We start from the raw sequence: 21,754 nt of genomic DNA, 5'->3' as shown, positions 1-21,754 counted from the left end.
ATAATTTGGAAGATATTTGTTATTTGCTTTTGCGTATCTACTCGAGCAGACTTGTGAAATTCCACCTCTTTTTGCCTTTTCAATCATCAAAAGCATATCAACATCGGTTATCAAATCCAAATCTTGTTTTGTCATTTTCAACATCGCACTCCAGGCCAATCCAGGTGCTGTGTAGTAGTGAGCAGGATCCAATCCATATCCAGTGCGACAAACAGATCTAAAGGCTTCAAATACATCGGCCAATAAAAGCACATCAGTTTTGAGATACAAATCGTGATACTCGCCAAGATTCTTGATGTTATATTTTTCCCAAACATTTTGTGCGTGTACATAATCTTTATCAGATATATGACTATTATTTAATTTGTTATAGAAATTTTCTTTTGAAGGAAGTTGTGTTTCATTGAATCTCTCAAATGAGTCCATATAGTCATAGGGGTAAATTCCCTTTTGTGTTAGAAAATCTTTATCTAAAAAATACTCTGAAAGACATGGAAACTCTTTTAGATTTTGAACCAAGTTAACCAATGGACTTGCCATGAATTTAAATGTATCAAGAAATCTGATATGAGTAATAGGAGATGTGTGAATTGTTTTTGTGAATGAAATGTATTTCTGATCCGTGTTTGGAATTGCTGAGATACTTCCAGAAGTCTTTGAGAGTTCCTTGATAAATAGATGTGTATCATAATGAGCGTTGTTATGAAGAAAGACAGGAATGAAAGAGGGGAGTTGATAATTAATATTACAACTTTGATGAGCCGGACCTCTATATTTACCAGTGAGATGACAATGGTCTCTAACCTTTAGACCTTTACCAATTTTCTCCTCACAAATATGACAGACATTGTTTTTTATAAATTCCCTTTTTTCTTTACTTGTTAAGGACATTGGTTTATTGGTTTCTCTCATTATCTTGGTTAATCGAACACAGTCTTTTTCTAGTCGTTTCACAAACTCCTCTGGGGTATTTGAGCCTCTATACATCTCTAACTTGTTATATTTATCACCAACGGATGATTTGATATAATAACAAAAACCACAAGGAGTATGTTTTTGATATTTATTTGTGTATGATTCTTTTGGATCTTGAGAAGCAGTATCAATTTTTTCTAAAATACTTTCAAAATCAGCATATATAACAAATGGATGTTTGATCTTTTTATTTTCATCTTTGAATGTGATCTTTGAGCCTTCTTTAGGCATATTGATTACCGTTGATTTATGTTCGCCACAATAATTTGAATGTTTATCTAATCTTTCTTGTGAATTGAAGAAGTTAAGACAACGCAAACAAATATATATTTTATTTGTTCTCTTACAGACTTGTGGTTTTATTAATTTAGCAATATCTTTGATGTATGTATAATGTGAATTTTCGCCTGAATTAAAATATAGAAGATTAATATGAGTTTGTTTACAATTGTCAGAAAGCTTTAAAACCTGGATGTTGTTTGTTTCTGTTAGACCATAAACATTAACTGATAAATTATTCATCTTTTCAAATTTAGGAATATCATTTAAAGTCATCGGAAACTTTAGATCTTTCGTATTTAATGTATTCTCATATTTTTTATAATGAGATACTCTTTCATCATGAAAATGTGGAGGATGTAAGTGTGCTAAAATAGACCAGAGAAAACATTTATTGTCTTTATTTTTGATATTGATAACTGCTTTTCTATTTTTGATAACACTGGGTAAATCAATGTAAGAAGAAGCTTTAAGAGGATCTGATTTAAGAATATGAATGTCTATGTAAATAATTTTTCCTATATTGAATCCACTTCCTACGATTGAATTATCCACATCTTGCTCTTGTTTAATAAGTTCATCATAGACTCCTGATGTTTTAAAATCTTGATATGAAGATATAAAGTGTGGCTCAGTTCTCATGTATGGTGCATCTATAACTCCTTCATCCTTTGTCATTTCTAATTTTACTCCCATATAAAATTTAAGTGGTTTCATTTCCTTTAGTGTTTTTTCAATCAACGTTTGAACAGCAGGTTTAACTATTTCTACAGCATCAACTATAGACTCTGGTTCAGGAGGTTTGAAGTTAAAGACTCTTATTTTAATATGTCCTTTGAATGCTCCATCAGAGTTTTTAGTTGTGATAAAATTTGATAAATGTAGATTTGTTTTAAGATGTATTTTGAAGCCTTTCTTGAGGATATTTTTATTACATGTAGAATAGTGTTTTGTTTCAGGTGGAAGAGGGGAAAGTTTGTTAAAAATGTTGTATGTATGTTTTGCGGTGAGAATATGTTGTTTATAATATTTTACTTCCTTCTCGCAAGTATCACAATAAACCATATTTATAGCGTGAGAAAACGTGGTGTTTTATATATATCACTGTGCTTAAAATAAAACACTTTTGAGCTTTACAGCTCCGTTTTATATATATCGCTGTGCTTAAACTAAAACACTTTTTCACTCAGAATCATCTAAGTCATAACTATCACATGAATACTCAGAATCATACTCAGAGTCATCAATAAAGCTACTCTCATAACTATCATTTGAGCACAAACTATTAGTATCATAACTATCATCTGTGTTCAATGAAATACTATCATCACCATCGTCCGAGTTCAATGAAATACTATCATCACTATCGTCCGAGTTCAATGAAATAGTAAAATCTTCACTGCTGTATTGACTCATATTTAATTAGCAGAAAAAACCTTTCCATCTATACCAATATACTTTCTTTCATTAACGGATTCAATCTCTACATTTTTAATATCAAAAGTTATCTTTAAATAATCTCTAACTATCATAGAACGAAATGACATTTCACCAGAAATATTAACATCATTCATTTTACTTAGATCTACACCCTTTGGATTATTAAAGAAAATACAAATGTCTCCTCTAGAATTATTAATGGTCTTATCATTCTTTTTCAAAGTATCGTGGTCAATCACTTTTTCAAGCTTTGAATAAATTGCCAGGAGTAGAGGAGAAACTTTTGTTAGATTTACTTTAATGGATGTCTTTCCAGGTATAGTTAGAGCTCTTCCTTTAAATGAAATAGAGGGGCTCATGTTATTTTCCATAACTGGTTTTACCCAAAAATTTCCATATTTATCTTTGTTCAATTTAACATCTTTGACATATTTTTCTATATCTTCCACCGAAGTAGAGATTGATTGAAATTTGTCTTTTGTGCTTTGAAACATTGTATTTATTAATGAATAAACTTGCGTTTAGTTTAAGTAAAAATTTACCACATAAATATGATAAGTTCTGAAGGATATTTAGAATTTCCAGACTCTCCATATGATAAATTAGAGAATTGTCCGGCTTGTGATAGAGTGGGGCTTAATGATGAGGATTCATATAAACAATGTATTTTCTGTGATTTAATTTTAATTAATGATAATAAGAAATATAAAAAAATATATAACTCTTTTAAATTAGAACCAAAAATGAATTACTTTACAAGATTAATAAGAGAGATGAATGTTAAGTATTGTGATGATAATACACCATTTCTTTCAAGGGAAGAGACTAATTGTATTGAGGAAATGTATAAGGGTTTAATGATATTTATTATTCAAAATAATTTTAATGGAAATGTTAATACAAGATACTATATAAATAAAATAATGGATTATTTTGAAATTAAACCCGAACTCAGGATAAAATATAGAGTTTCTCAAATAGCTCAAAAAAAGTTGGATAACTTGTTTTCCAAATATATAAATGAATGATTTTTTACCCGTTTGGGAAAATAAGATAAAATTTAATAACCATAAAAACATTCCAAATTCATTGAGATGTCTAATAGTTGGTTCAAGCGGATGTGGAAAAACCTGTTTACTTTTAAAGATGCTCCTTGGTTCTAATTTTTTAGATTATGATAATTTAATAATTTTTACAAAGTCAAGTTTTCAACCCGAGTATCAACTACTCTCACAGGGTTTTAATGCAGGTCTTAAAAAGGAAGACATTATTGGTTTATTTAAACTTCAAAACAAACTAAATGATTATAACATTGAAGATATAATACAACTATTTTGTGATACACAGAAATCAAAATCGAAACCCATAACTTGTATTCTCAGTGATAATACGGATGATATACCTTCACCTCAAGATTTAGATAAATCAAAAAAGAACCTCGTCATCTTTGATGATTGTGTTAATGAGAGAAACCAAACAGTAATGGATAGCTACTATACAAGAGGGAGACATTCTTCTTGTAATTGTATATATCTTAGTCAATCATATTTTCAACTCCCTCGACGCTCAATAAGAAACAATGCCAATACTTTTATTTTATTTAAGTTAAATTCAATAGATGTAAATAATTTTTGGAGAGATAATTGCTCTACGTTATGTAGTAAAAAAGAATTTGAAAATTATATGAAACACACGATTGGAAAATATAAATATATTGTTGTGAAACAAGATGAGATACTAAATGATATTTTTCAATAAATAAATACAGAAAATGAATACTGAAGAAAGAGAAAGAAAGTTTAAGGAACATCAACAATTAGTTTCAAAAGTTGTTAAACAACAGGAAGAGATAAAGAAGAAACGGAGACAGAAACTAACTGGTGAAGAAGCCTTTGAAAGAAAACAAGAGAAATTCTTTAAACCACTTTTGAAAACTCAACACCCTACAGTTCCCACGGTAGAATTTACTCCGAAAAAACTTCAAATGCTCAAAGATTTTAGTCAGATAACAAAACAAGAACTTGGTGAATTAGAATATGATGACGAGGGATTATTTCGGAAACTTGAGGAGGTAAATCAACCCCCTAATTATGTTGTGGAAGCTCTTCAAAACAATGAATATTCGGCGGGTTCAAAAACCAGAGCAGGTCTCATTCCAACAGAAGAACCAGCAGTGTTTCATCTTGTGGAAGAAAAGGTATTGATATTTAATGATGAATTGATGTTCTTGAGTTCTACTCAACCAAATGTTAAATTAACTCCAAGATTAATGTTTCTTCTAACAAACCCCGGATTCAGCGGTTCAAAATATTTTGAGGAACCACTTGATATGGAAAGAGAGGAAGATAGGGTATATATTGAGTTGTTAAATGCACTTGATTATGGAGTTTCTGTTGCTGGTAAAAGTAAGAAGAATGAGAAGGAGAAACATATTATTGATGCTTTAAGTAAACTTGGTTCAGGTGTTAGTTTTCTTCCAAATGACCCATCACAATTAGTTAATAGGCTATTATTGTTGTTAGGTAGTAAGAAGGCTGGAAACAACAATTGTTTTAATGAATCCTCAGCCATTTTAGATCAGTTGATGAATATGAAAATAATTAATAAATGTCAATACAAAGATATTTTATTAGATATTAAATAAGATGAGAAGCACAATTCTTAGTTTTAATTTCACAACGAGCGATTACACAGCTTCATTCCCTTACCCACTACAACTTGACCCCCTTACCTCATATGAGGCATCTTTATTGTCGATGGAAACTTATAATACCTTGTTTAATATCACAGAGAAAAACAGCAAGTTTAGTTATAATCCAGGAAGTGGATATAAAACTATAACTGTTTCACCTGGAGCTTACGAGATTTCTCAAATATCTTCAGAAGTCTCTCGCCTTATGAAAGAAAAAGGTGATGAACCAAAAAATATTGTAATAGATATTCAAAAACACACTTCAAAATCAACTATTAAACTTAAAAATAATTATAAAGTTGATTTCACGATTGAAAATTCGTTTAGAGAGCTATTGGGTTTCTCTTCAAAAAAGATTGAAAATAACGGGACGTTTTACAGTGATAATGTTATCCAAATATCCTCCGGTATAAATTCAGTATTAATTCATTGTGATTTGATTGATGGTGCTTATAACGATGGAATAAGAACAAATACAATATTTTCATTCAGTGCATACTCAACCCCGATTGGTTATAAATTTAATATGGAACCAAAAAATCTTGTCTATTTACCTGTGTCAGGAAAAACCATATACAGAGTAAATTTTAGGATAACCGACCAAGATAATCGTATGATATCCTTTAATGATGAAATTATATCCATCAGAATTCACCTACGTGAAGTTTTTCAATAAATAAATAATGGTTATTGTGAGAAAACACGAGTTGGGAAAATATAAAATAATTACAGGGGAGGGCATGTTCCTTTCACCAGACTATACAAGGTATGTGGGTAGAGGATACTATAAACCTAAGAGACAACGAGGTGTAGGTCATCAATTTCGAAATAAAGGAGATGGGATAATTGATACTCTAATGGGTATTGGTTCAACCATCCTTAAACATAAAGACCTAATTGGTTCAACTGCTTCTGCCGTGGGCTCCGTTGCGGGTGCTATAAAGAGTATAAAAGATGCTCAAAAGGAGTCTCATAAATTACAAGCAATCAAAGAAATAAAAAAAGGTAAAACTCAACTATCTTCACAAGAACGACAAAAAATCATTAAAATACTTGGGTCAGGGTTTCAACAATTTTAATGCTATATAAATACAAGTATGGAAGCGATTGATAGTATCTATGATTTGGATGATACGATTATCATTTCAAACTCCACTAAAAAGGAAGACTATTTTAAGGTAAATGCTATAACAGGAACAGACTGGAATTCAAACGGAACAAAAAGTTTTGAAATAAATAATCAACAAACTTACTTGAATATAGCTGATAGTTTCTTGCTGTGTAAATTTAAATTCACTAAGGCTGCGAATAATACTAATGCTACACTCGTAAATGATTTCTTCTGGAAAATGTTTGACAGTGTCCGCCTGTATATTGGAACACAAGAGGTTGAAGCGGTTGATTATGTCTCTGCTACATCTGAAATGATGAAATTTACACTATATTCGTTTAGTGATAGAATGGGTAAGGGAGCTGTTGAGGGTTTTATTCCTGATATGTCAACGGGTACAAACGCAGACCCTGGTTATAGTCAAAGGAAGTCAATGTATAATGATGACGCAAAAGCTGAGAATAGTTTTACCGTAGCAGTACCTCTGAAAGGTATATTTGGATTTTGTGATTATGATAAAGTTTTGTATGGGCTTAAAATTAGATTTCAACTACAAAGGAATGATAATGTAAATAGATTGCTTTTTGGGGATGAAAATGCTTTTGGAGAAAATAATAAATTTGTTATTAATGATTTGTGTTGGTATATCAGTGAATATACTCCTAATCTTAAAACGGAAGAGATGTTAAATAGAAGACTTAACTCAAAGAAACCGCTAAATGTATCATACCTTAAAAGAAGATGTCAACACGTTAAACTGGAACACACTACCTACACTTGGAATTTAGGTGTTCTTCAAGGAAAGCCACGATACCTCTGGCTCATTTTTAAAAAACCAGATGGAGAGGACGGTACTAATAAGAATAATGCCCTGAGTGATAATGCAAAGGTGAAACAACTTCGGGTTTCTCTTGATGGCACATTTTATCCGCGAGATAGATTGGAAATTGATTGGGAAAAAAATGATTATGCGGAAGCCTACAAGTCCTACCAAAAGGTGTGTGAAAGTAATGGTAATAATGATCCTATTTTGGATATGGTTGCGTTTCAAAAACTTTATACAATCTACGCAATTGACCTGAGTTCTCAAAAGGAAACTATAAAGTCTAATCGAGTGGATACTTCTCTATACATTGAAAGAGGGGAGAGTGAAGAGGTTAATGCATATTGTTTGCTTTTGGAGGAAACAGAATTACAGATTAATACAGATAATGGTGTTATGATTAATATCACATAGGTTTTTTCTCATAAATAAATGGTTGGGGTATATGTTAATCAAATCAATCTTAATAAATTAACATCTTGTATTCAAAATCAAAAGCCTTGTATTATTAATGTTAATACAATTCAAAGAAAAGGAGCTGTAAGAATTGATGTTTTACTCACACACACACAAGTAAAAACACTAAATGATGTTGGATCACTTAAAATTAAAATGACGAAACCTATGTTAAAGAAATATTCAATAGACGAGTCAAGAGGAGGATTTCTCCCGTTTCTAATTCCTTTATTTGCTGGTTTAAGTGCGGCGGGAGCATTGACTGGTGGTATTTCAGCAGCGGTAAAAACTGCTAACGAAAGGAAGGCACAACTAAAAGCTCAAAAAGAATTGGAAAGACATAACAAGGAGTTGGAGAAACAAATTAGTGGAAGTGGTGTAATTGTAGATTTTGCTCAAAAACTTGAAAGTCTACCTGATAAAGCTAGATTGTTGGTTGGAGATATGCTTTCCTCTATCGCTCAAGCGGGTGTTAAACTAACTAAACGGGGTAATGGATTGTATCTTTCTCATAAATAAATGGATAAATGGTTTAAACAATTTGGAAAGAATACAACGTCAAATATAGAACTAGCTAAGTATTGTAAAACACTAAAAATTGATAATGTGGTTATTTGTATGAGAGATGAATTAACACATATAAATAAGAATACAAAGAATATTATTATGAATTTAGACACACAGAATGGTTCTCATTGGGTTTGTATTCATAATAGTCAGGATAAATATTATTTTGATAGTTATGGTATGCCACCACCTGTTGAAGTAATACAATTCTTACAGAATGGTGTTTATCAAACATTCCAAGTTCAAGAAATTAATTCTAAATGTTGTGGCCAATTATGTTTATATGTATTATTTCAACTCAACAATAATGAAAATTTTTATGATATCATTTTTTATCTAATATAAATGACCTATGTTGGAAAAGATGGTTCTATCTTTGGAAAATCCTCTCAGGATATTGATTTATCAAATTATTATACAAAGGCACAGGCTGAACGACAAAAATATAGTGTAAGTAAAAATATTAATATGAAGAATACTTATAAATTAATCAATTATCCAAACCCTACAGATGCGAATGACTTGATTAGATTCAGTGATTTATCACAATATATATCTTTAAAGAAAACAGCACGTTTTGTGAAACAAGTAAAATTTACAACCACAACACCTGGTTATACTGACCATACACCTTTCCTCGTTGAATTTAACTACCTGCTTACAATTAAATTTTATAAAGAAGGACATTTAGTTAATATGCGAATTAATAAATGGGGGTATGATATGCCTGATTTAGGGTATAATTGGTCTTTTTCAATAAACATAGAAGACCTACATGATTTAAATCAGTCTCGTAAAGAAGAATATTATCCACTTGGTGAAGATAAGGATTTATGTGGAAGTACAATTAGTAAACAACAAATACGTGATTTTAAGAAAATAAAAATATATGATAGTATAGCGATGGTTCGCATGACAAAGAAGGAAGGTAATGAGATAAGGATAGAAAGCCGAGGAATACAAACCGATTTGGTAGTGGGAAGATGGGGTGGTATTACCTGTCATAATATTAATCTCACATATATTTCTGATACATAAATGGCAGGAAGAAGACTACAAGAGAATTATAATTTTTGTATTCAAGGATACCTACAAGAAAAAGGTGCTCGGTATTACATACCTTATGATTTGGAGCATATACATGGGAATTTTGTCATAAAAAACTGGCCTTATACTGATATTGTTAAACCCACAAATAGAGACTTGTTTAAAATATTAAATAAAAATGAACTTCTCAAAGTTATGAAATATAAAACTCTTTTAGAAATCGTCAACAAATCTTATTGGTATCCTATTATGAGAAAAATAATTATAGATACAAGAATATCTCAAAATCCAGATGAGTATATGTATAATATTCTTTGGGGTTCAAACTCAAGGGTAGCAAGGGATGAGGAAGGAGTTGAAGAAGAGAAGGAGGAAAGAGAGAAAAAGGAGAAGGAGGAAAGGGAGAGGAAGGAGAAGGAGGAGAGGGAGAAAAAGGAGGAGAAGGAGGAGAGGGAGAAAAAGGAGAAGGAGGAAAGGGAGAAAAGGGAGAAGGAGGAAAGGGAGAAAAGGGACAAAAAGGAGAAGGAGGAGAGGGAGAAAATGGAGGAGGAGGAGAGGGAGCAAAGAGAGAGGGAGGAAAAATATAAAAAGATGGAAATCACTGAGATTCATAAAAGATTGAGTGTATTAAAGCAAATAAATCAATCTCAACGCACCGAAGAGGAAATTAAAGAATTAACAACTCTTATGAAGATAATGGTTTCAAAAATAAGAACGTCAATGTCTTCAATTTCAGAGATTTAAACGAGAAAGTGGTGAAGAAGAAGAAGAAGAAGAAGGAAAAGATTATGTGATTGATGATGTTGGTGTCATTGACTTTAGTTAGTTTTTATTTGTAAATAAATGGAGGAGAGAGTGAAGGCATTCCTTAGGATTCTTTATGTTTTAAAAATAAAGATTGAAATGTATATGTTGAAAACCAAAAAGGTTTTGATACTCTGTCGGAATTTTTCTGATAAATAAATATGAGTTATTGTCTCAAATGTAAAAAGAAAACTAAATCTAAAAATATCTCTTATGTTAAAGCTAAAAATAATAGAGTTTATCAAAAAGGAATATGTCAAGTATGTGGCTCTAAAAAGTGCCAATTCATCTCTCCTAAAAGAGGAGGAGACATACAAAAGTTTCTGTCAGGAAGTAAATTTACAACAACTGGAATTCCAGGGGAATTACACCTTCCAGGGTATTCTTTCTGTGGTCCAGGAACAAACTTGGATAAAAGATTAGATGAGGCTGACAATCCTAAACCTTGGTCTAAACCTACAAATAGGGTTGACGAAGTGTGTATGAAGCATGATATTGCTTATGGGAAAACCACTACGTTGACTGAAAAACATAAAGCCGACAGCGAAATGTTGTATAATTTGTCTTTGATACAAAATCCAACGTTGAGAGAGAAAGTTGATAGGTTTATTGTGAGAAATTTGATAAATGCTAAATTGAAACTTGGTCTTGGTTATTCCTCAAAAAACTATTAGGCTCTAATGATGCCATCAAGACTGAGGAGCTTTTGGCTGAAGAATTACACAAACCTATAATCACAAAGTTTAAAAGAAGGAAGGTTTATTCTAAATACACTGACCACATATGGTCCGCTGATTTAATTGAATTGAATAATGACAGGGGATACAGGTATGCTTTAACCGTTATTGATTTGAGGAGTAGATTTGCCTGGGTTGTCCCTTTAAAAAATAAAAGGGGTGATACTTTAATGTTAGCCTTTAAGCTAATATTTGATCGGGATAAAAGGAAACCAAAGAAGTTATGGACTGATGAGGGAACAGAGTTCTATAACAAAATATTCATGAAATTTCTTAAGGGGAAGGGTATTAAATTATACAGCACCTTTAATGAAGGAAAGGCAGTTGTTATTGAGCGTTTTAATCGTACTTTGAAAGAGAAATTATATAAAAAATTCACACAACTCGGTTCTCAAAAATGGGTGTATTTAATTCAGGATATTGTAGATGATTACAACAATACAGTTCATTCATCAACAAAATCAAAACCATCAGAAACATTTACAAAATTAGAATATGAAAAGGAGATTAATTTGAGAAAGCCCAAGTTTAAAGTTGGTGATATTGTAAGGATATACAAATGGAAAAGTCATTTTGAGAAAGGTTATACACAAAAATGGACTAATGAATTATTTATAATCGTTGATGTAATGGATACAGTCCCTTGGACCTACAAATTAAATGATATAAATCGAGAAGAAATCTTGGGTTCATTTTACTCGCAAGAATTACAAAAAACAAAGCTAATAATTCATTAAACAACATTTCTATTCACCCCACCCAGATTAGCTAATTTAATTAGTGGTAATAAAAAAAAATTTAAATAAATTAAAATCATAAGCCACACCCACACAGACCACGCCCACACAGACCCCGCCCACACAGACCCCGCCCACACAGACCCCGCCCACACAGACCACACCCATCATCCCCCACCCTCCGTGCACCCCCACCCTTGACCCCTCACCCCCCTCATCCCACCCCCACCTTCCCCACACACACAAGGGGAGGGGAGGGGTGGGATGAGGGGGGTGAAGGGTCTTTGGCAGGGGTGCACCTCCCCGTTCCCTCCTTTATTCTCTTTTTGTAATTAATAATTAAATAATTGTAAACAAAACAAATATATATAAATATTGAAAACATTAAAATCTTTATATTATTAAAACATTTTTCTTGAGGTATACATTCAACTTCTCCCCAGCATAAGTCATCAATTTCTTCCCAGCACAAGTCAAAGGTTGGTTCAGCAGATGTCTTCAGGTTTTGAATCTCTTTCTATTAAAGACAAGAGGGGAGAGATATTTATTTCATATTTATGTTCCATGTCAAAGCGTCTTGAAAAGCGCTATACAAAATAAATGTATTATTATTATTATTATTAATATAGGGTCGGATGCCCTTCCTGACACCAACCCTGAATCACCTCTTACGATGCGCAGGGATATGGTGTACCTATTATAAACGGTGAACCACACACACGTACACACATGCTTACCTCGAAAAAATCCAGCTTAGCGTCAAGATCGTTGAGTTGAAAATGTAGAGGTTCACAGGTTGGTAGGAAATAACCACTCCTTGGGGAATCAAAATCATCCCACTCAAAATTTTGGTCTTCGAGGTTAATACTGCAAACAAAATAAGGAGAAATTACTATTATATGCTGAAGTAAGCCTGACAAAACATCACACACACGCACACACACACACACACACATTCACAGATACATACACACACACACACACACACACATACACACACACATACACACACACATACACACACACACACATACACACACACACACACACACACACAATCTCATTTTTTCATTTCTGTTCCTCACAATTCGATCTCTCTATTTTAATCACAGACACACATGCACACACATACACATACACACACACACATGCACACACACATGCACACACCTCTCGTTTTTTATTTTCTATCATACCTTTCACGTGAATTTTCTAAGAACGGTGAAACATTGAATTCATTCTGAGCCCACCATCTCGGAGGTAGGTTATTCAAACCCGTATTCAGTTCGTTGTGGAACTCTTGAGAAACAACTTGAAATTCTGCCAGGATATTTACAATATTTGAATTGCTGCAATGAATAGGAAAAATAAATTATTAGTTGTATAATTAATCACATACAAAGCTCTCATTAACAGTGTTTAATACCAAATGAACTTACCAATGTCCTGGCGAGTATTCTTCATCAGAGGAAAGACTGGAATAAGACAAGCTCATCTTCGTTCACAATGTTTAAATGTCCCATTCGGAGACCTCTCTTTTTATAATGAACAAAATGTATTTCGGGGAACTGAAGTGCTTGTCAGCTTTTGGAAACTGAGGGCGTGTGTTTGTGAAAAACAGGAAACAAGACAAAGAGAATTCCTTGGAAGTTATCCAAGTGAAACAACGTCATTTCTCAAGGTATGTGGTTCGAGTGAGCATGAGCCTAACAGTGAGCTATTAATTAGAAAAGGTTCGAGTGGTATATAAATGGAAAACAAAATGAATGTAAAAAATATCAAATAAGTATAATTGAAAAGGCAACTGGTAAAAAAGTTCACAAAACAAATAAGAGAATTAATTTAAATACCGGTGAGTTGGATGAGACGGTGAGGAGAGTTGTAGGAGAATTAAATTATTTCCCACGCATAAACAAATATTTGTAGGGTCGTTGTTTGAGTGGGTTATATTCACCAGATGATATTAAGAGTAAAAGGTTAAAAGGTCCATGAGGTCAGAAGGATCACAGGTGTTTAAGTGGTCTAATGAATAAGGATAACATGTCAAAAGGTTAGAAGGTTCGTAAAGAACAGGGTGAGAGAAATAGAGGTCTTTAGGGTCAATATGGAAGTGAATGGGTCAAAGATTAATCTGCCAGATGATATGTAGAAGAAGGATGATAGGTCTATAAGAGAAAACAAATATTTGTAGTGTTTGAGTGGTCTAATGAACAACATTAAGGATAGGTACTACAGACAAAAGGTTCATAAAGATGAGGGTGGGAGAAATAGAGGTGTTTATGATTTTTGAAAAAGACAAGGGGGTAAATGACATTAGATAGGGATTTCCCATGTTAAACGGAGGTGTCCCAGAAGCAACATTATTACACTACTGGCGTGGCCGAGCGGCCTGGAAAGTTCAGGGCGAGCCTGCCATGGTGATCGCTCCGCGTCCTTGATAGGTGCAAGGCGATTGTGAAAACCCAGCGGTAGCCGCTACAACGTGTATGATGTCACGTGTATACTAATGTCACGTGTATGATGTCACGTGTATACTAATGTCACGTGTATGATGTCACGTGTATACTAATGTCACGTGTATGATGTCACGTGTATACTAATGTCACGTTCCCTGGATGATGATCATCTGCTCTCCTCTCTTGATTCGCTCAACGTGAGGTCATTGACTGAACACATGACGTCACGGTTGGGTAGCTCTTGGGCTGACGCAGGTGACCCTCTAAGGGAGTGTGTGGGTCACAGCCACAGGTAACCCTCTAAGTGAGAGTGGTTCACAGGTTACCCTCTAAGAGAGAGTGTGGGTCGCAGGTAACCCTCGAAAAGAGAGTGTGGGTCGCAGGTTACCCTCTAAGTGAGAGTGGTTCACAGGTTACCCTCTAAGAGAGAGTGTGGGTCGCAGGTAACCCTCGAAAAGAGAGTGTGGGTCGCAGGTTACCCTCTAAGAGAGAGTGTGGGTCGCAGGTGACCCTCTAAGAGAGAGTGCGTGGGTTCCTTGTGTAAGTTTAGTCAAGATCGATGCAGCGGAAACAGTGTATTGGAAAACAGCGAATGACAGGAATTGAATAAATTGAAGCAATTCATTCACGGACACATAAACAACGTTTTGACATTCCCGAATGAAACCGAACACGCTTGCCTCATTCATTCTTCATGCTCCTGCTTCATTCATTCCATGCAACATTTTGACGACAACAAGAAAAAAGATGGTCTCGCGAGATCTCGGAGACGGTGGGAGGGATTTTCGAAGCTCCACACGGTCTCCACGTTTTTCGAAGTTAAGTATGTTCACAATTGTATTTTGTCGAAACTGTATTTATCTTTCGGTGTGTGAAGTTATTGTGTGCAACTTTGGTTGTTTCTCGGTGTTTATCTTTCATAAATTGATCGTCTGTTTGCCGTGTCGCGAGCAAGGCCTTTGCCGCGTCGCGAACGATTTGAAATCGAAGTTAAGTGATTGTTCCCATTTGTATTTTCGTTAAAACTGTATTTATTTATGGTGTTGTACGTATATTGTGTCCCGACGAAGATTTTTCGGTGCAAATCTTTCATACCTGTATTGAAAATCGTGTTAATTCGTGTCGTGTCTTGAGGCCTTGTACAGTGTGCACTGTACAACCTTGAGGCTTTGTTTTTCTCTCAGTGGTCCGTCATTTGTGATCCAATAACTTTCGTTCTCTGTATTCCCAGTCTTTTCACCCATAGCCTACTTCCTTGTGTAAATCTCAACTAAAAAAAAAACAAAAAAAAAAAACATTTCCTTCTCTGTTCTCATTCGTTTATTCATTCTTATTCGTTCGTTCGTTCTTCAACCACGTGTTTCTCCCCCATTTCCCCAGATAGTTTTCACTCATTAACCTTCAATGTTTACACTTTCCCCTCAAGTTATGTATTCCATCATATTTTATAACACCTTTTTCTTCTTCTTCTTTAAAAGGCTGCTTTCGACTTGCTCACCAAATCAATTCATCCCAAAAAAAATATCCATCTCCTATAGTGCCTTTTTTCTACATTCCCTAAACTCTCCTGCACTCCATCCTCCATCCAGCGTCCTTAAACGTATTTTTAACTCGAAGGTCACAAGAAACTCATTTTGCAATAAATGTTCGTTTCCCATAAATCGTACACTTTCAAAAATCCAATCTCACCCCTCCCCTCCAAATCTTCCCCATAACCCCTCCCCTCCAAATCTTCCCCATCACCCCTCCCCTCCAAATCTTCCCCATCACCCATCCCTTTCAAATCTCCCCCCTTGCCCCCTCCCTCCTAAACTACCCCCTCACCCCTCCCCGCCAAGACGCGCCCTCGCCCCTCCCCTCCTAGACTCCTGCCTCACCCCTCCCCTCCAAATCTCCCCCATATCCCATCCCTTTCAAATCCCTCCCCTTGTCCCTTCCCTCCCAAACTCCCCCCTCACCCCTCCCCTTCAAATCTCCCCACCCTCATTGCTTCTCAATTTCCCCCCTCTCACTCCCCCTCCTCAAAGCGTCCTCCCCGCTTCTTCCCCCTTCAAACTCTCACCTCCATCTCCCCCAACCTTCTGCCTCGCTCTTCCCCCTCCTCAAATAACACCTCATTGTGGCTCACCCAATCACCATCAAACCTTTTGTCCGCCCCATCCTTCCCTTTCTCCGAGCTATTCTGAAATCTCTGACACACCTTCAACAGCTCTCCCTACCTCTCCCACCTCTTCCACATCTTACCCTACCCCTCCTCCCCCCTGTTCTGGATCTGATGCTCCCCCTTCCTCTTCATTAAGGGTATGGACCTCAAACATCCGTGGCCTTCGTTCAAACTTAACTGATCTCTCCATACAGGTTGCTTCTGTCAAACCAGACGTGATCTGCTGAACAGAAACTTTCCTCCTTTATGATGTCTCTGATTCCATAGTATCTCTCCCGGGCTACTCCCTCCTCCGGTATGATAGACCTGAGCCTCGTCCTGGAGGCGGGGTTGCTATCTTTATCAAAAACTCTCTTCCTCACTCGCCCTGCACTGCACTCTCTCCACCTCACCCCCAGGAATACCTCTGGCTACGGCTTCCCCTTCGCTCCCACCTCTTGTTCATATGTGTGTTGTACCGTCCACCAAACAGTGATGACTCCATCTACATCTCGCTGTCTGATGATATGGACCAACTTCTATCTACTCATCCCAACTCTCTCTTCCTCATATGTGGTGATTTCAACTGTCATCATGCCAGTTGGCTGGGTGTGGGTACCTCTCTCACCAGCCATGGCTCCTCAGCAAAGGACTTCTGCGACTCACTGGGACTGACACAATCTGTCAATTTCCCGACCCGGATCTCAGTCAACGGAACATCTTCTCTTCTGGACTTGGTTATGACTAACTTCCCTGAAAATGTCTGCTGCTCTTCTTCTGCTCCGATCGGATCATCTGATCATGTCCTTGTTAAAGTGGACATCTCTCTGACCATCCTCAGGGAGCCTGCTCAGCGTCGACGAGTCTGGCATTTCACTCAGGCCAACTGGCACGGTCTTCAAGCAGCCATCAATCATCTGGACTGGTCTCCCATCTCTACCACCTCTGACATCAACTCATCCTGGGAATTCTTCCAAAGTAAATTGCTCTCTCTCATGCACAGATTTATTCCATCTCGTCTTCAGTTGTCATACCCTTCCTCCCATCCATGGTACACGGAATCTTGTGGTGAGGCTGTTGCCCAGAAACAACTTGCCTTCGTCTCCTGGAAAGCAAATCCAACGGAAGGAAATCTCATTTCCTTTCACAAAGCCTGAAACAAGTGTGTGTCCACCCTCAGGAGAGCCAGGAAACAATATCTCTCCGTTCTCAAGACCGAACTCTCTTATCTGTCTCCCTCTTCCAAATCCTGGTGGCATCTGATCAAATCCGTTTCTGGTGTTTGTTCCCCCTCCATCCCCTCCCTTACCTCAAACGGCTACACAGCTGACTCCGCACGTGAAAAAGCTGAATGCCTCAACTCTGTGTTTGCCTCTAAATCTTGTGTCCCAAACCCATCCCTCTCTGTACCCACCATACCCAGTCGTACCCTGCTGCTCCTGGACTCCGTGTCCTTTCCTCCTGACAAGGTGGAAAAGTTTCTGTCAACCCTCGACTCTGATTCTGCAACTGGACCCGACGGCATCAGCCCACGGGTCCTAAAATCCTGCTCTGCTGCTCTATCTCACCCTCTCTCTGTTCTCTTCACCCTCTCTTTTGCTCAAGGTCAACTGCCATCTGCTTGGAAATCAGCCAACATCACCGCTTTGCACAAAAAAGGTGCAAAAACAGATCCTAGCAACTACAGACCAATCAGCCTTCTCCCAATTATCAGCAAAGTCATGGAATCCATCATTGCTTCGGATATGAAATCTTTCCTCTTCTCCAATGGCTTGATCTCTGATCATCAATTTGGTTTCAGACCAGGTCATTCTACTCTGGACATGCTGCTTCTGCTGTCTCAACAATGGATGGAGGTCCTCAATGCCAAACAGGAAATTAGAGCTGTCTCCCTCGACATATCACGTGCCTTCGACACGGTCTGGCACCCCGCTCTGCTCACCAAACTCTCCTCCTTTGGTATCCATGGAAATCTCCACGCATGGCTGGCGGACTTCCTCTCTAGTCGTCGTCAACGTGTGGCCCTGAATGGGTTTCTCTCATCTCCTCTTCCTGTTCAGGCTGGAGTTCCCCAAGGCAGTGTTCTGGGCCCCGTGCTTTTTCTGGTCTTCATCAATGATCTCTCTGACTCTCTCGAAAATCCTCTCTATCTCTTTGCTGATGACTCCACTCTCTGCCGCTCCTTTCCTCTTCCCTCAGATCGGCAGTCTGCTGCCTCCTCACTCTCTGAAGACCTGGACAAAATCACAGACTGGTCAAACAAGTGGAACATGTCTTTCAATCCTGACAAATCTCACACTCTTACTATGTCTCTCCGAAAAGATCGACTGGACAACCCTCCCATCTACTTTCTCAACAATCCTCTCCAAGAAGTTCTGTCGCTCAAGATTTTGGGTCTCACTATCTGCCATGATCTTTCTTGGGAAAACCACATTTCCAAGCTGGCCTCCAAAGCCAGTCGCCGACTGGGCATCCTCCGTCGTGCGAAGTCCTTCCTCGGCACACCTGAGCTCCTCACCACATACAAGGCTTTCATCCGCAGCTCAATGGAATACTGTTCTCCCCTATGGGCCGGTGCTCCTGCCTCACACCTAGCTCGGCTTCACGCTGTTGAAACCAAAGCTTTCAGAATTATTCGAATCTCCCGCGATGAAGCTATCTCTGAGGGCCTTTCACTCACTCACCGCAGGCAGGTAGGTGGTCTTTCTGTCTTCTACCGACTCCTCTCCGGCCTTGCACCCCCAGCTCTCTCTGTGCTCTGTCCCCCAAATATTCCTACAGGTCGCACAAGATCTGCCAGCAACCCTCTGATGGTTAAACTGCCGAAATCTCGGCTCTCTGCTCACCTTCACTCTTTCATTCCTCTTTTCTCCCGCCTCTGGAACAAACTCCCTCACTCCCTTCAATCCCACTCCTCCCTCCAGGTCTTTAAAACAGCTGTTCACCACCATCTCTTATCTTCCCCCATCCAAAACCTTGATCTTTTCTACCCCCGCTAATTCACCCCAGATCCACCTTGTTTGAAATTCCAACTTCTTTCCTGGAAGTCCTGGCAGTGTCCTTTTTTTTTTATACCTCTCCCACCGCCCCCTTCCCATGCCCCCCCCCCCCCCAAAGCCCTCGCCCTCTCTCAGATCTCTCGATGTCTCCATGTCTCTCGGTGCCTGCTCTCAAATGTTGTGTTTGTGTCCTTCCCCCTCTCTCCCCATCTTGTCTACCGCTCCCGATGTTATATGTTTTATGTGTCGGTTTGTCTTTGTGTGTGATTAATGTTCGCTCTTTCACGAGCCTCGATCTTGTATACCAAAAAAAAAAAAAAAAAAAAAAAAAAAAAAATTTGAATTTCGCCAAATTGATTTCACTCCGGACAGAAGTGTGCGCGTCGTCGTTCCCTACGATGTGTTCCTTGAACCCTTGTTTTTGTTCATGACGAGGTTTGTAGACCAAGGCGATGGATGTAACACCAGTGCAGCTGCACCACTGTGCAGCCACGACGTGAGATCCCCCAGGTCCCATGAACACCCGAGGGAGGCCCATTGACACCTGTCATGTTCCGTTCACCGGGCTTTGTGTAAAAACTGCATTCATTCCGCTCTACCCTGGTGAAGGACCATTGTGGAGCCGGAGTATTAATGGGAAGATGGAATAGGAGACCATTGTGGAGCCGGAGTATTAATGGGAAGATGGAATAGGAGACCATTGTGGAGCCGGAGTATTAATGGGAAGATGGAATAGGAGACCATTGTGGAGCCGGAGTATGAATGGGAAGATGGAATAGGAGACCATTGTGGAGCCGGAGTATTAATGGGAAGATGGAATAGGAGACCATTGTGGAGCCGGAGTATTAATGGGAAGATGGAATAGGAGACCATTGTGGAGCCGGAGTATTAATGGGAAGATGGAATAGGAGACCATTGTGGAGCCGGAGTATTAATGGGAAGATGGAATAGGAGACCATTGTGGAGCCGGAGTATTAATGGGAAGATGGAATAGGAGACCATTGTGGAGCCGGAGTATTAATGGGAAGATGGAATAGGAGACCATTGTGGAGTCGGAGTATTAATGGGAAGATGGAATAGGAGACCATTGTGGAGCCAGAGTATTAATGGGAAGATGGAATAGGAGACCATTGTGGAGCCAGAGTATTAATGGGAAGATGGAATAGGAGACCATTGTGGAGCCGGAGTATTAATGGGAAGATGGAATAGGAGACCATTGTGGAGCCGGAGTATTAATGGGAAGATGGAATAGGAGACCATTGTGGAGCCGGAGTATTAATGGGAAGATGGAATAGGAGACCATTGTGGAGCCGGGGAATTAATGGGAAGATGGAATAGGAGACCATTGTGGAGCCAGATAATTAAAAAAAAAAATTTTTTTTTTTTTTTTTTTTTTTTTGTATACAAGATCGAGGCTCGTGAAAGAGCTAACATTAATCACACAAAAAGACAAACCGACACACAAAAAACAAGGGGAGCGGCAGACAAGATGGGGAGAGAGGGGGGAGGACACAAAAGAGAGGGGGAAGAAGGGGAAGGACACAAACACAGCATTTGAGAGCAGGGACATCGGGAGGACTTGGGGGGAGGTGGGAGAGGATTAAAACATATGAACACTGCAAGGACTCTGGGGTGAATTACCGGGGGTAGAAGAGATCAAGGTTTTCGATGGGGGAAGATAAGAGATGGTGGTGAACAGCTGTTTTAAAGACCTGGAGGGAGGAGTGGGATTGAAGGGAGTGGGGGAGTTTGTTCCAGAGGCGGGAGAAAAGGGGCATGAAAGAGTGAAGGTGAGCAGAGAGCCGAGACTTTGGCAGTTTAACCATAAGAGGGTTGCAGGCAGATCTTGTGCGACCTGTAGGAATATTGGGGGGACAGAGCACAGAGAGAGCTGGGGGAGCAAGGCCGGAGAGGAGTCGGTAGAAGACAGAAAGACCACCAACCTGCCTGCGGTGAGTGAGTGAAAGGCCCTCGGCGTTGACTACATCGCAGGAGATTCCAATGATTCTGAAAGCTTTGGCCTCAACAGCGGAGCCAGAGTTTGAATGGGAAGATGGAATAGGAGACCATTGTGGAGGGACCATTGTGGAGGGACCATTGTGGAGCCGGAGTATTAATGGGAAGATGGAATAGGAGACCATTGTGGAGGGACCATTGTGGAGCCGGAGTATTAATGGGAAGATGGAATAGGAGACCCTTGTGGAGCCGGAGTATTAATGGGAAGATGGAATAGGAGACCATTGTGGAGCCGCAGTATTAATGGGAAGATGGAATAGGAGACCATTGTGGAGCTGGAGTATTAATGGGAAGATGGAATAGCGCGGCTTAGTGTTGCCAAGGTAACGGTTTTCCTCAGGCCCTCTGGAGAGGTAAACTTGGTAATTGGGTCGCCATGTTGTTTGCTGCAAACAGGTTGTGTTCGCTGCCTCATCACGGCTGGAGTGGACATTGACGACATTCATCAAGGACGAAAGAACAAACTGTGTGT

General features: G+C 38.2%; 1 long non-coding RNA gene across 3 annotated transcripts; it reads right to left on the bottom strand.

Moving 5' to 3' along the window:
* Nucleotides 1–11,319: 11,319 nt before the first annotated feature.
* LOC137439321 (uncharacterized) lies at nucleotides 11,320–13,745 on the bottom strand. Of its 3 annotated transcripts, none has more exons than XR_013622516.1 (4): nucleotides 13,108–13,745; nucleotides 12,865–13,017; nucleotides 12,406–12,535; nucleotides 11,320–12,185 (listed from the first exon to the last, which is right to left on the bottom strand). It is a non-coding gene; the product is annotated as an uncharacterized LOC137439321 (long non-coding RNA). The 3 variants fall into 3 exon arrangements; XR_013622517.1 differs by having other exon boundaries at nucleotides 12,865–12,988; nucleotides 13,108–13,744; XR_013622515.1 differs by having other exon boundaries at nucleotides 12,865–13,734.
* Between the last annotated feature and the right edge of the window lie 8,009 nt (nucleotides 13,746–21,754).

This window comes from Myxine glutinosa, chromosome 2 (assembly GCF_964187855.1).
Source record: "Myxine glutinosa chromosome 2, kmMyxGlut1.1, whole genome shotgun sequence".
Lineage (NCBI taxonomy): Eukaryota > Metazoa > Chordata > Myxini > Myxiniformes > Myxinidae > Myxine > Myxine glutinosa.
Note: the sequence above shows the minus strand (reverse complement) of the source record. Positions and strands in the feature narration are given on the sequence as shown.